Here is an 11,022-nt window from a genome sequence, read left to right as displayed (position 1 = left end):
GCGCCTCCCAGAGCTGCGCGTCCCCGCCGTAGATGTCCGGGAAGCGGGGCTCGGGCGGCGCGGCGGGACCTGCAGAGCGGAGACTGTGAGCGCAGGCCAGGCCGGGGCAGTGACCGCGGCGCAGTGGGCGGAGCTGCGGGAGGCCAGGCGCCGAGGCGGGAGAAGCTGGGAAGGAGCCACCTGTGAGGTGGACAGGCAGACCTTGTGGCTGAGCAAGGTGAGGGCCATGCGGTGGCCCAGCTAACAACGCCAGCGAACCGTGAAGGGCAGGAGGGAGCTGTGGGCGTGGAAGAGTCTCTGCCACTGTTTTTTGTACAGAAGGTTCCAGATGGGAAGGAGGCTAGTTTGGCCAGCCTGACCATGCAGGGACTCCAAACAGGCACAGGACATTGGGTTCACCTGCAGGCGTGGCATTTGGGGCAGCAGGAAGTGGCCACTCAGTTGAAAGTTTGCCCTGGCTGCTTTGAATACAGAGTGGACTGTAAGGGCCCTGCCTGGAGGTCATGGCAAACCAGGTGAGGAGGAAGTGGGTACCCAATCCAGGACTGGTAGAGGGAGGTGGGAGGAGCCTGCCTGACAGCCTGCTTCTCAGCCTTGACACAACCGACCCTGGGACCTCTTGGGACAGTCAGGTTGGAAGGTCCCAGGAGCAGGTCTAGATCTCTGTGGCTTTATGTGAATCAGGTAGATCCCAGGAGATCTATGAACCCCAGGACCCACTCTCAGAGAGTAATGTGTGCGTGCACATGGCACTTGAGGGGTTTTGGTGGCCACCACCCTGGAAGCCCACTCATGGTCTCTAGAAGGCAACCCAGGTCACTGCCCATGGTCCACATGCTGTGGGAGCTGCTGGGCCCAGCACAGGAGAGACCCCTTCATCTTTCTCTCAGTTGTCTACTCATGAAATGTGCTTTGCTCTGGGGACAATCAAGTGGCCAAGGCAGCCCTGGGTCCTCCTAGAACACAAAGTCCAGTGGGGAGGACATCAATGGCCCTGAGCTAGACTCAGGACAAAGACCAGGCCACTGGGGGACAGGCAGCCTGGGGGATGGATGGATGAAGCCCTATGTGGCTCCAATCTGGACCCCCAGGCCTCCTCCCAGCATCCCTAGGAGACGGACAGGAGTCCAGGCCCAGAGGCACAAGGAGGCTGAATCAGGAGCCCTGGGCTGGGCAGTCACGGTCCACTATGCCACACCCAACTCCAGAGGCTGATTCGGATTCTCCCGCACACGGATACTTGTTGAGCACCTACTGTGTGCCAGACACCACTCTAGGCACCAGCTGCAGCCACAGCAACACTCAGGTGTCCTCCTTTCTGCCCTTGAGAGCCTGCACAGCCTTCTGGGGGCCTGTTTCCCTTCTAGAAGAGGGTGACTACCACGCCTATCCTGCTGCCTTGCGAATGAGATGGCATTGGCCAACCTGTCCCAGCACCAGAAGACACATTCCTGCGTCAGCAGCTGGGACAGCATCATGGGACTGTGCCAGGACCCTCCAGCAGGAGCAGGGGAAGGACCACCCAGAACCCTGCCAGCCCAAGGCTCGGGGGTCTGCCTCTCAGCACCACGGACAGCGCCTGCAGGGCCATGCCCGGAGCTCCACCCCTCAGGGCCAAGCTGTAGCTGTCCTGTCCACCTGGCACCTCCTCTCTACAGGCTTCTGGCAAAGTGGTTGGAGGCCCAGGGCTGGGGGCCACTGACCTGGACTGCCATTCGGTACCAGCCAGTGGAGGGGGAAGCCGGAGGAGGGGCTGTGGGTGTTGCTCTGGGTTGTGGTGGGAAAGGCTTTGGAGAAGGGCCAGGTGGATGGGGCCCCAACGAGGGGAGAAGGGCACTGTGCTGCCCCCTCATCACAGCCCTGGGGCACAAGGGGAGGGCCTGCATTTCACGGTGGGTCTGGGTTGTTTTGCAGTGGGTGGAGGGGTCAGGATGGCAGAGGCAGGATACTAGGCCAGGTGAGAGGTTTGGGGAGGGTGGACTGAGAGTGCCCAGATTCCGAATTGTCTTGAAGCTAGAACCAGCTGGACCTGCGGGTGTGGGAATGTGGGGCAGGGGGAGTGTCAAGAGGAGGACGCTGAGAGCCTCAGCCTAGGAGGCAGGAGGCACTGTTTACTGAGATGGGGATGCGGGGTGGGGGGCAGGTTGGCCAGGGAGTCAAGTTTAGACTTGGGCGGGTTGGTGCCCTTAGATGGGCAGGGGAAGAGGGGCAGCAGCGTCTCTGAGGCCCCAGGCTGGAGATAAACCCTGAGAGATGGCATTTGCAGTCATGGAAGTGGGTGAGATCACCAAGTGGGTGAGCGGACAAGAGCCTGGGCCCTCTGTCCTTCCCAGGTCAGGGACAGGAGCCAGAAGGGGACTCGGAGGGGCAGTAGTGCCAGAGCATGGGGTTCTGGAGGCCAGAGGGGGCTGAATCATGTGCTGCCAATGGGTGACGTCAAACGAGGCCTGAGAACTGACCTCGGATTTAGCAGTGGGAGGCTGTGAGTGACCTTGACGGAGCTGCGTTAAGGAAGTGCTGGAAATTGAAGCCTGATTACAGTGGGTTCAAGAGCAAATGGGGGAGATCTGGAGGCAGCAGGGATGGCAACCTTTTCAAGGAGTTTTGCTATAAATGGGGAGCAGAGAAATAGGGCAGCTGCTAAGAACGCAGTCGGGTCAAGAGCGAGGAGACATAGCAGCGGGCTTTCATGTTGATAGGAGCCGAGTGGAGAGGACAGGCCCCGAGGGGGGAGCCACCCAAGGCAGGAGCAGGGAGGGAGTGGGGGCCTCGGGATGTTGGCCTTGCAGGGAGCAGGCAGGGAGGGCAGAGCCAGGGCACCCGGGGTGGGAGCCTGAGTCTTCCTCTGATGGCTCCAGTTTCTCAGGGAGACAGGACGGCGGCCAGCAGCTGTGCTGAGGAGGGGCCCAGAGAGAAGGTGCCAGGCTGTTGCTAGGAGAGGGAGGCTGGGCAGACAAGGACAGGCAGGGAGCCGGCCTGGCAGAGGCACCCCGCAGGCTGGCCATCAAGAACAGAAGGTGAGAACCCCGCTCTGCCAGCTGTGTGGGCACAAGCAAGGATGGGCAGGCTTTGGGGGTTTGCCAGACAGGTTCAGGAAAAGGAGAGTGCTCCTGGCGAGGGAGGTGTGCGAGGAGAGCAGGCGAGCCAGCGGGGGTGGGAAAGAGGGTGGAAGCCCAGGGCCCTCTCCTGCCCGGCAGCTGGAGCGCCTCTAGGGGCAGGGGCTGGACAGGAGTCCCAAGACAGACAGGGAGGAGTGAGCCTGGTGCACGTGAGGCTTGACCAGGTCGAGGTGGGGGGCACAAGATCCTCGGGAGACATAGCCAGGCCCCGAACCAGCCAGCGGAAGGGGAGAAATCCACAGTGCCAGGAGAGAGGCAGGGCCAGTGAGCAGTGGCCTGGAGGGTGGCCGGCCACCCCTCCCTGTAGCTAGGGCCTGATTCCAGAGGGCCTCAGGCAGGGGGAGTGGGGAGAACCTGGCTCCTGCAGGCCAGGGCTTCAAGGGCTGGAGGGGAGCAGCCCCCTCCCCTGGGAGCACTGCTGGGTGGGGGAGTGGGCTCTGGGGAGATGGAGGACCACCTGAGAGGGTGGGGTTGGTGCCCCACCCTGGCCAGGTCCTGCTGCACCGTCCTTTGTGACTTGGCAGAGACCCCCTGCTGGAGGGGAGGCGAGGTGCTGCTTTTGTCTCCCATGACCCCAGATCCCAGGTGCCACTGTCCCTGTCCCCATCCTCCACCCTCCCCCGAGCGTCTCACCTGGAGTGGCGACAGGGGGAATGGGCAGGCCTGTGGGGCTGAGGTCCCCAGAGCAGGGGGAAGCCATGTCAGCAGCAGGGCTGAGGCTTCTGTTTATCTGGCTGCCCAGGAAACTGGGAGGGGGCTTCTAGGAGGAGAGAACCTTCCACTTAAAGGGGCCCCACCTGAAGGTGGGCCCTCGGGGGTCAAAGGGCGCCATGGCCTCAGGGGCACTGGCCTCTCTGTGGGCAGCCTGCCCTCCCTGCCCTCTGCAGGCTCCTCTCAGGCCAGCTCCTCATGCTCATTTCTCCTCACCACACCCCGCAGAGTAAGCTCCTGGCCACCTGACCAGCATCAGCCCTGCTCAGGGGCCATCAAGACCCACCTGGCCTCAGAGGCCTCCGGGCTGGCCCCACAGGCCCTCCTAGGCTGGTGGCCCCAGGCCCTTCCTTCCTTGTCCATGTCGGCCTGGCTCCACATTTCCAGCCTGTGCATGTCCCCAGGGCAGCCAAGGCCTGCTCTAGCCATGATCAGCCTGCCCCAAACGTGCCCATCCATGAGTGTCCCAGGACCCAGGAAGCCCAGCCAGCCGCTACCAGCTTCAGCAAGTCTAACAGTGCCCACGATTGGGGAGACTAGGCCCCTGGCCTCAGCCCATGGGGTGTGGGTTCCCCCGGGGTCTGCGTGCCTACGTCTCCACACCTCTGTGAGCAGCCTCCCCTGCGAGACGAGCACACCCTCACCCTGGGGTTCCTGCTCTCACTGCGCCCCCATGGAACCCTGGCCTGCTCCATACCTCAGAGCCCAAGGGCCTGGCTGGCCTTCCCACGGAGCTCCCCTCGCTGGGTCTGGTCCGCTGGGCTCCCATGGGCTCCCACGGGCACCAGCCCCCACACAGCCCCATCTCTGGTCTGGGGCCCCATAGCCAAGGGCTGAACCAGGTGACCCGCTCCAGCACCCTTGGCTGAGGTTCCTTGGCTCAGGCCAGCCCCAGGTGGAGAGGGAGGCCATGGTGCCATGTGAGGACCCTCAGCTGCCCGTCTACTCACCCCTGGGAGCCCCTCAGGAAGGCCTTCACCACCTCCTCTGGCTCAGCCACCATGAGAGGCTGAAATCCCTCTCCAGACGAGCCCAGCCCACCTCCCACTTCCATCAGCCAATCTGGGGCTCTGGGTGGACCCTCGCTCACTGGGGCTGGGCACCCACCTCACGTCCCTGAGCCTCTGTTTTCCCCTCTGTAAAATGGGACTGAAAACAACCTACCACAGGTTAGCAAGAAAATAAAGGTACCTTGGAGAAGGAATGAGACAGCAGACACAGCTGGAATCCACCCTGGTCAGGAAGCACTCCCAGCCTGGAGGACTGGCTCCCCAGCCACCTCCGCCTCCCCCACCCCCACAGGTCTCTGTCCCCGCACGCACGCCCGAGAGGACAGGGAGGCTGAGACAGGACAGTGGGGCCTGGGCCCCTGTCAGGGCCTCAGCAGAGACAGAAGGAGGCCTAGAGCCCCAGGGGGCCAAGGTCTGCCAGTGCAGGCCAGGCCGCAGGCCAGGCTGGGGATGTCCACGGTCGTTGTTTTGGGTTTGTTTGTGGAGAGCTGCACTTAGGTGCCCAGTGCACAGACAGAGCAGTGTCGGGCCGCCCATTCCCAGGACCAACGGGTCCATGCCTCCGGCGGCAGCACCCCCTGCCCACCCCAGCTGGGCATCTGCCACTGCACACTCTGCTTCCAGAAGTCAGCTGGCTTTAGACTGGCCATCCAGTGGGCCAGGCCATATGTCCACTGCAGCCAGTCACCCGACTTGGCACGTCCTCCAGGTTCCACATGCTGGCAGCCTGGGTGGTCCCTGGCTTTAGGGCCAGGGGGTGCTCCAAGGCGCTTCCCTAGTGCTTCCTCCAGTGATGGAGCCCAAGCCGCGTCCACGCCTGGCTCTGGGTCCACGCTGCAGAGAGCATGGCTGCTCTGCTCTTGGAGAGTCTGATTTCAGTTCTTTCGGATGCACACCCAGAAGTGAGATCGCTGCATCAGATGGCATTTCTATTTTTAGTTTTTTGAGAAACCTCCACACTGTTTTCCATATCAGCTGCACCATTTTACATTCTCGCCAACAAGGTGCGAGGCTCCCTTCATCCTCACCCCTTCGTCTGGCTTTCTGGTGGTGGCCTTCCAGGGGTGGGAGCTGACGTTCCTCGGGGTTCCATCACAGGTCCCAGTGAACACTGACACCTGTCCCCGCACCCATTAGCCCCTTTCTCCTTTGCAGAAGCATCTGAGTCCTTTGCCTGTTTGTGGCTGGGCTGCGTGGTTCCCGCTGTGGGCTGCAGCAGTTCCTGACCTGTCTGGCCGTTGACCCCTCTCCAGGTGCAGGGCTTGCCCACGCCTCCTCCCAGCCGTTTGTCCACTGTCTCCTTTGGTGCAGGAGCACTTCAGATCCGTGTGGTCTCCCAGGTCTATTCCTGCCTTTGCCACCTGTGCTTTGGGTTTCACATCCAAAACATCGTTGCCAAGGTCAATGTCAAGCAGCTTTTCCCCGTTTTCCTCTAGGAGTTTGACAGTTTCCGGTGTTGGTTTGAAGGCTCGGGGAGGGTGCAGGTTGGTCCACTGGATGCTTATGCCCCTGAGAAGGGAGGCGCTGGGGTGGCAGCCAGCTGGAGGAAGGGCCCAGGTGCATGCCATGCCCCTCCTGTCACCTGCAGTCCATAAAGCCTCCGCTGTCCCACCTTCCAGGCAGGCCCAGCACAGCTGCAGGGTGTGGTGACCGGGTGTGGTGGCACCCACCCGTATTCCCAGCTGCTCGGGAGGCTGAGGCAGGGGGATGGCAAGTTCAAAGCCAGCCTCAGCAACTTATCGAGGCGCTAAGCACCTCAGTGAAACCCAGTCTCTAAATAAAATACAAAAAAGGGCTGGGGTTCAATCCCCAATACCAAAAAAAGAAAAGAAAAACACTATGGAGGCCCAGAGAACTTGGGGTGGCTTCAAAGGGGAGGTGGCCTGGGCTGGGGTCTCTAAGGGCACATAGGAAAGTCCAAGGAGTTTCCTTAGGAAGGCACAGGTTCCAGGAAGAAGGCACTGCCCAAACAAGCCCCGAGAGCAGCTGCCTGAGCCTGGGGACCCCAGGAGTTGGTGAGGGCCTGGGGCAAGGGTAAGAGAGCTGCCCTGGCCTGCATCAGGCCGCCTCCTACTGAAGGTTGGCCTGTGCAGAGGTGTGGCAGTGGGACCAGTGTCCAGACCTCCAGGCCCAGCCTAAGGCAGCAGGATGCCGGGTGCCCATACCCAGGGTGCCTCTCTACTGGTCTCTGGCTAGAGGGAATGCGGCTGGAGAGAGCAGGTCGCTGCAGGACCTTGGGGCTGGTTAGCAGGCTCTGCTGGGTCCTAGGCCCCTGCGTCCTTCCTGCTGGGGCCCTCCCACCTGGAGTCCTGTCTGGCCCCACAGCACCACCTGCTGGCTGCTCAGGGAAGCAGATGAGACCCTGCTGCAGGGTGGGAAGGGCTCTGCCCCACCACATTGGCTGGAACCCTTGGGAGAAGGTGCCTCGTGGTCCAGTGGCCTCATCCTCGCCTCAGACTTCTTTCTGGGGCCTGAGCTTAAGCCCTGCTTCTCCCACTGACTGCTGTGTCACCCCAGCCAGATTATGACCTGAGCTTCACCCTAACCCCAGGACAGCAGGCCTGTCTGGCCTTCAGGCTGATGTGAAAAGTGGCCACTGGGCAGGGACTCTATGTCCAGAGGAGGTTGGTGGTGCTCACTGCTGCCCAAGAGATTCATGGAAAGACAGGCACGCAGCTGGCCCAGCCAGGGCCCTATGGCCAACATCTGTTTTCAGATGTGGTGGCAAAGAGGAGATGGACAATGTCCCCGACTTGTGTCCCTGGCCAGCTCAAGTCCACTTCCTGCTGCCCAGTGCAATGCTAGAAGCCCTTGCCTGCATTCTGCTTCCCTGGGGACACCCCAGATATGGGAGGTTGGTGGCCCTTCTGCCCGCTGGCATTTCACCTGCCTGTGACTTGCGGGGAAATCTCCTTACTCTGAAACGTGCCTTCCTGTGGAAACAGGCGGCCTCACCTGCCCTCCACGGTCCAGGTGTGAGTGGGTCTGGGAGCCGTGAAGGCCCACAGGCTCATGGAGGGCCTGAGGCAGGACCTGCGAAGCTCCAAGACTCGTTCCTCTTGGGCTCGGCTTCCCTTGGAACCCATTTCCACCTGAGATAGGCCATGGCCGCCCCAAGGGTCCTGGCTTCTAGTCCCAAAGCCTCACTCCTGGCTGCAATTCCACATTCCTGGGGCAGGGAGCCGCCTTCCCATTGGCCGTGTTTATCACCCCACTCGCCTGTGACTTGGCTCTGCCAGTCTGTGGTGTCAGTGCCACCCTGGCTGGTTTCAAGTCTCTGTGAGACGCCATGGGACACAGCACTGGGGAAGCCACCACGATATGGTGTTCTGCCCCCACAGATGCCATGGACACAAGTGCCCTCAACAGCATAGATGGCGCCCAGGAGCAGGGAGGGAGGAGGCGGGCGGTGTCTGCTGAGGTTTCCACGGCTGCTCTTGAAAATCCAGGTATCAGTCTTGCGATCCTGTCACCGCCGGCCCAATGCCACCAGACAACATGGCCAGCAGGGGCCACGTGGAGGCACTGGGAGGAGGGCTGTATGAACTGAGGCAGGCATCAGGGCTGGCCAGACCCCAGATGCCTGCTCGGCAGCTCTGCAGGCTCAGCTGCCCAGGATCCTCCTCTGTGAATGGACTTACTTTAACAGTCACCCACCGTGCTCAGAGGCAGAGAGGATGGGAGTCCACGGTTCCCAGGCCGGCGCGTTCTGGGCTTGCTCGCGCTATTGTTTTGGCTGCACATGGTGCTTCCTGCTCCCGAGTCCAGCACTCCCCGAGGCCGGACACGCAGGCTCCTTCTCCATTGGCTGCCAGCGACATCGCTTGGTCTTCTTTGGCCGAGGTGCCTTTGGGCTGGGGCATGGGTGACCTGGTTTGTCCATGGTGCTGGTACCGGAACCTCAGGTCCCCGAGCCTGCCAGGCGCAGACCAGTGCGGAGCTTCTCACGACCCTAGTGCAGTCCAGGAGATGGACGGCTCTGCTTCCCTGCAGCAGATGGGAAACCAAGGGGCAAAGAGGCTGAGTGGCCGGCTCCAGGTCCCAGGGTCCGTAGAGCGTGGCTGGACTTAATCCCAGGAAGCCGTCCTGCCCTGCTCCCTCTCTGAGCCCTGGGCTGTCTGCTCCCTGTCCTGGTAGTGGGAGAGGACCTCAGAGGAGAGTTGAGGGCCTCAAGTTCTCAGAACAAGGCCTCAAAGTCACCCCTCCATCCCTGGACTTGCCATCGGCACAAGGTCCAGCAAACAAATGGCCAAGCTGGATCCCCAACTCTCACAGGGGACAACTGAGACCCAGAGAAGGAAGGAATAGGCCCAAGGCCTCCGTGGGAGCACAAGTCCACATGGACACACACAGATGTGAGCACACGGGTGCACACACACCTGCCACCCTCAACAGCCTTGCCTCAACAGGCTGGGCCTGGGAAGTACGCCATGGACACTGGAGCCATTGTGACCTCAGGGTGAGGTCAGGCCTGGCCAGGGTGGGGCAGGAGCAATTCCCAGAGATAAGGCTGGCCCGACAGGTGTGAGCACAGAGCTGGCGGCTGGGTTCTGTGGGTCCTCCAAACTGCACCCTGATCATGGACAGGCAGCACTCTGAAAAGCCACGCAGCCGCATCGTGGCTGGTGGGACGTCGTCAGCCATGCCCCGCCACCCCAGGTCAGCTCAGCCGCCCGGGGGCACGTGGCAGCCTGGGGTGCTGCTGGGTCTCCATCTTCTGGGAAAGTGACTCCCTCCCTGTAGGGCACAGGGCACAAGGCCCCGTCCAAGGAAGCACCTGGGATGATCCCAGCCCTGCACCCAGGAGCTCGTGCCACCAGCAGCAGTGGGGAGGGGCTTGGGTGGGCCCATGACACCGCCACCCCACGCGTTGGAGAAGGCCAGAAGGGACGGGACCTGGACTGAACCACAGCTCTGTCCTTGCCATGCCTGGAAGCCACCTGAGACAGGGAAGGGCAAGGGTCACAGGAGACTGTGGGAGGGATGGAGTGTCGGAAGGACAGCAGAGACAGGCCACTGCTGCTCTGGGTATTGAGTTCTGGTGGGCAGAAGGGAGAGGACAGGGCAGGCAGTTTCCTGAGGGAACAAAAGGGAACAAGAGGAGACGGTGGCTTCTCTAGGACTTCCAGGCCCCCCAGCTACCTCCGTGTCCCCAGCAACCCAGGCAGATGGGGCATCCGCACCCTCCTGGGCCTGGCACCCTCCGCGGGGGCACCAGGCAGGCTCGCGTCCAGGGCTGCCCCTGCCGTGGGTCTAGAGCAGGGCTGGTGTCATGGCCGTGTGGTGCTCCAGGAGCACGGTGGTCTGCACAGCTGTCTGTCGGGTTGTGGCCTGTCACCTCCTGGGCCACGGCCCAACTCTCTCTGCAGATGCCTGCTCATGGGGTACTCTGTCGTTTTCCTGTTTTTAACAGTACGTTTCTCTCTGGAGGCCATGCAGGCTGTGACACGTTTGGAGTGGGCAAGGAACAGGCTTCACGTGTGCTTGTGACCCACACTGATGGCCACCATGGCCAAGGGAGGCCAGCCCACAGCCGCCATCTGGAAGGGCGTCTCCCCTCAGGAGGAGCTGGGTCTCTGAAGGTCCTGGGAGGGTCAAGTGTGTGCAGGCCTCGTGGAGATGGTGGGCTGGAGGACCCCAGAGCTGCCCACCCTGGGACCCAAGTGCTGTCGGCACACAGGGTCTCCAGGACGTAGCTGCGGAGTCAGGGTGGGTCTGAACATGTGTCCCCATCAGCAACAGTGGGGCGGCAGGTGAGGCCCAGCGGAGGCTGCGCACCGTGCTGCGGTGCATCCAGCAGGGGTGAGCTGCAGCTCCCAGGTGCTGTCACCACACCCAGCCCCAGGGACAGCCTCCTGACCGGCTCTTGAGGTGGCTCAAGCAGGCCCTTTCCACTCCGGCATCTTCTTGCATCACATGCAGCCAGCACTGTCCTGACTTCTCTGTTCCCGTCTTCCTCTTCCCGGGATGCAAGCCCGGTTGTGAGAATGGGGTGTTCGCTTTCTGTCCTCAGGCCCTGGAATGGCACCTGCACCCAGTTGGCACTTACTAAATGCACTGATGAATGGAGGCAGGTGCTGCATAAGGCTGGGACGCCCTTAGTCTGCTCACAGACACACTCCTCTTGGCTCTAGAGGAAGGACATTCAAGACCAAGGTGCTGGCCCTGGGCTTCTGCTGAGG

The sequence above is a fragment of the Marmota marmota genome, unplaced genomic scaffold (genome assembly GCF_001458135.2).
Source record: "Marmota marmota marmota unplaced genomic scaffold, marMar, whole genome shotgun sequence".
NCBI classification, from domain to species: Eukaryota; Metazoa; Chordata; class Mammalia; order Rodentia; family Sciuridae; genus Marmota; species Marmota marmota.
This window is presented reverse-complemented; position numbering follows the sequence as displayed.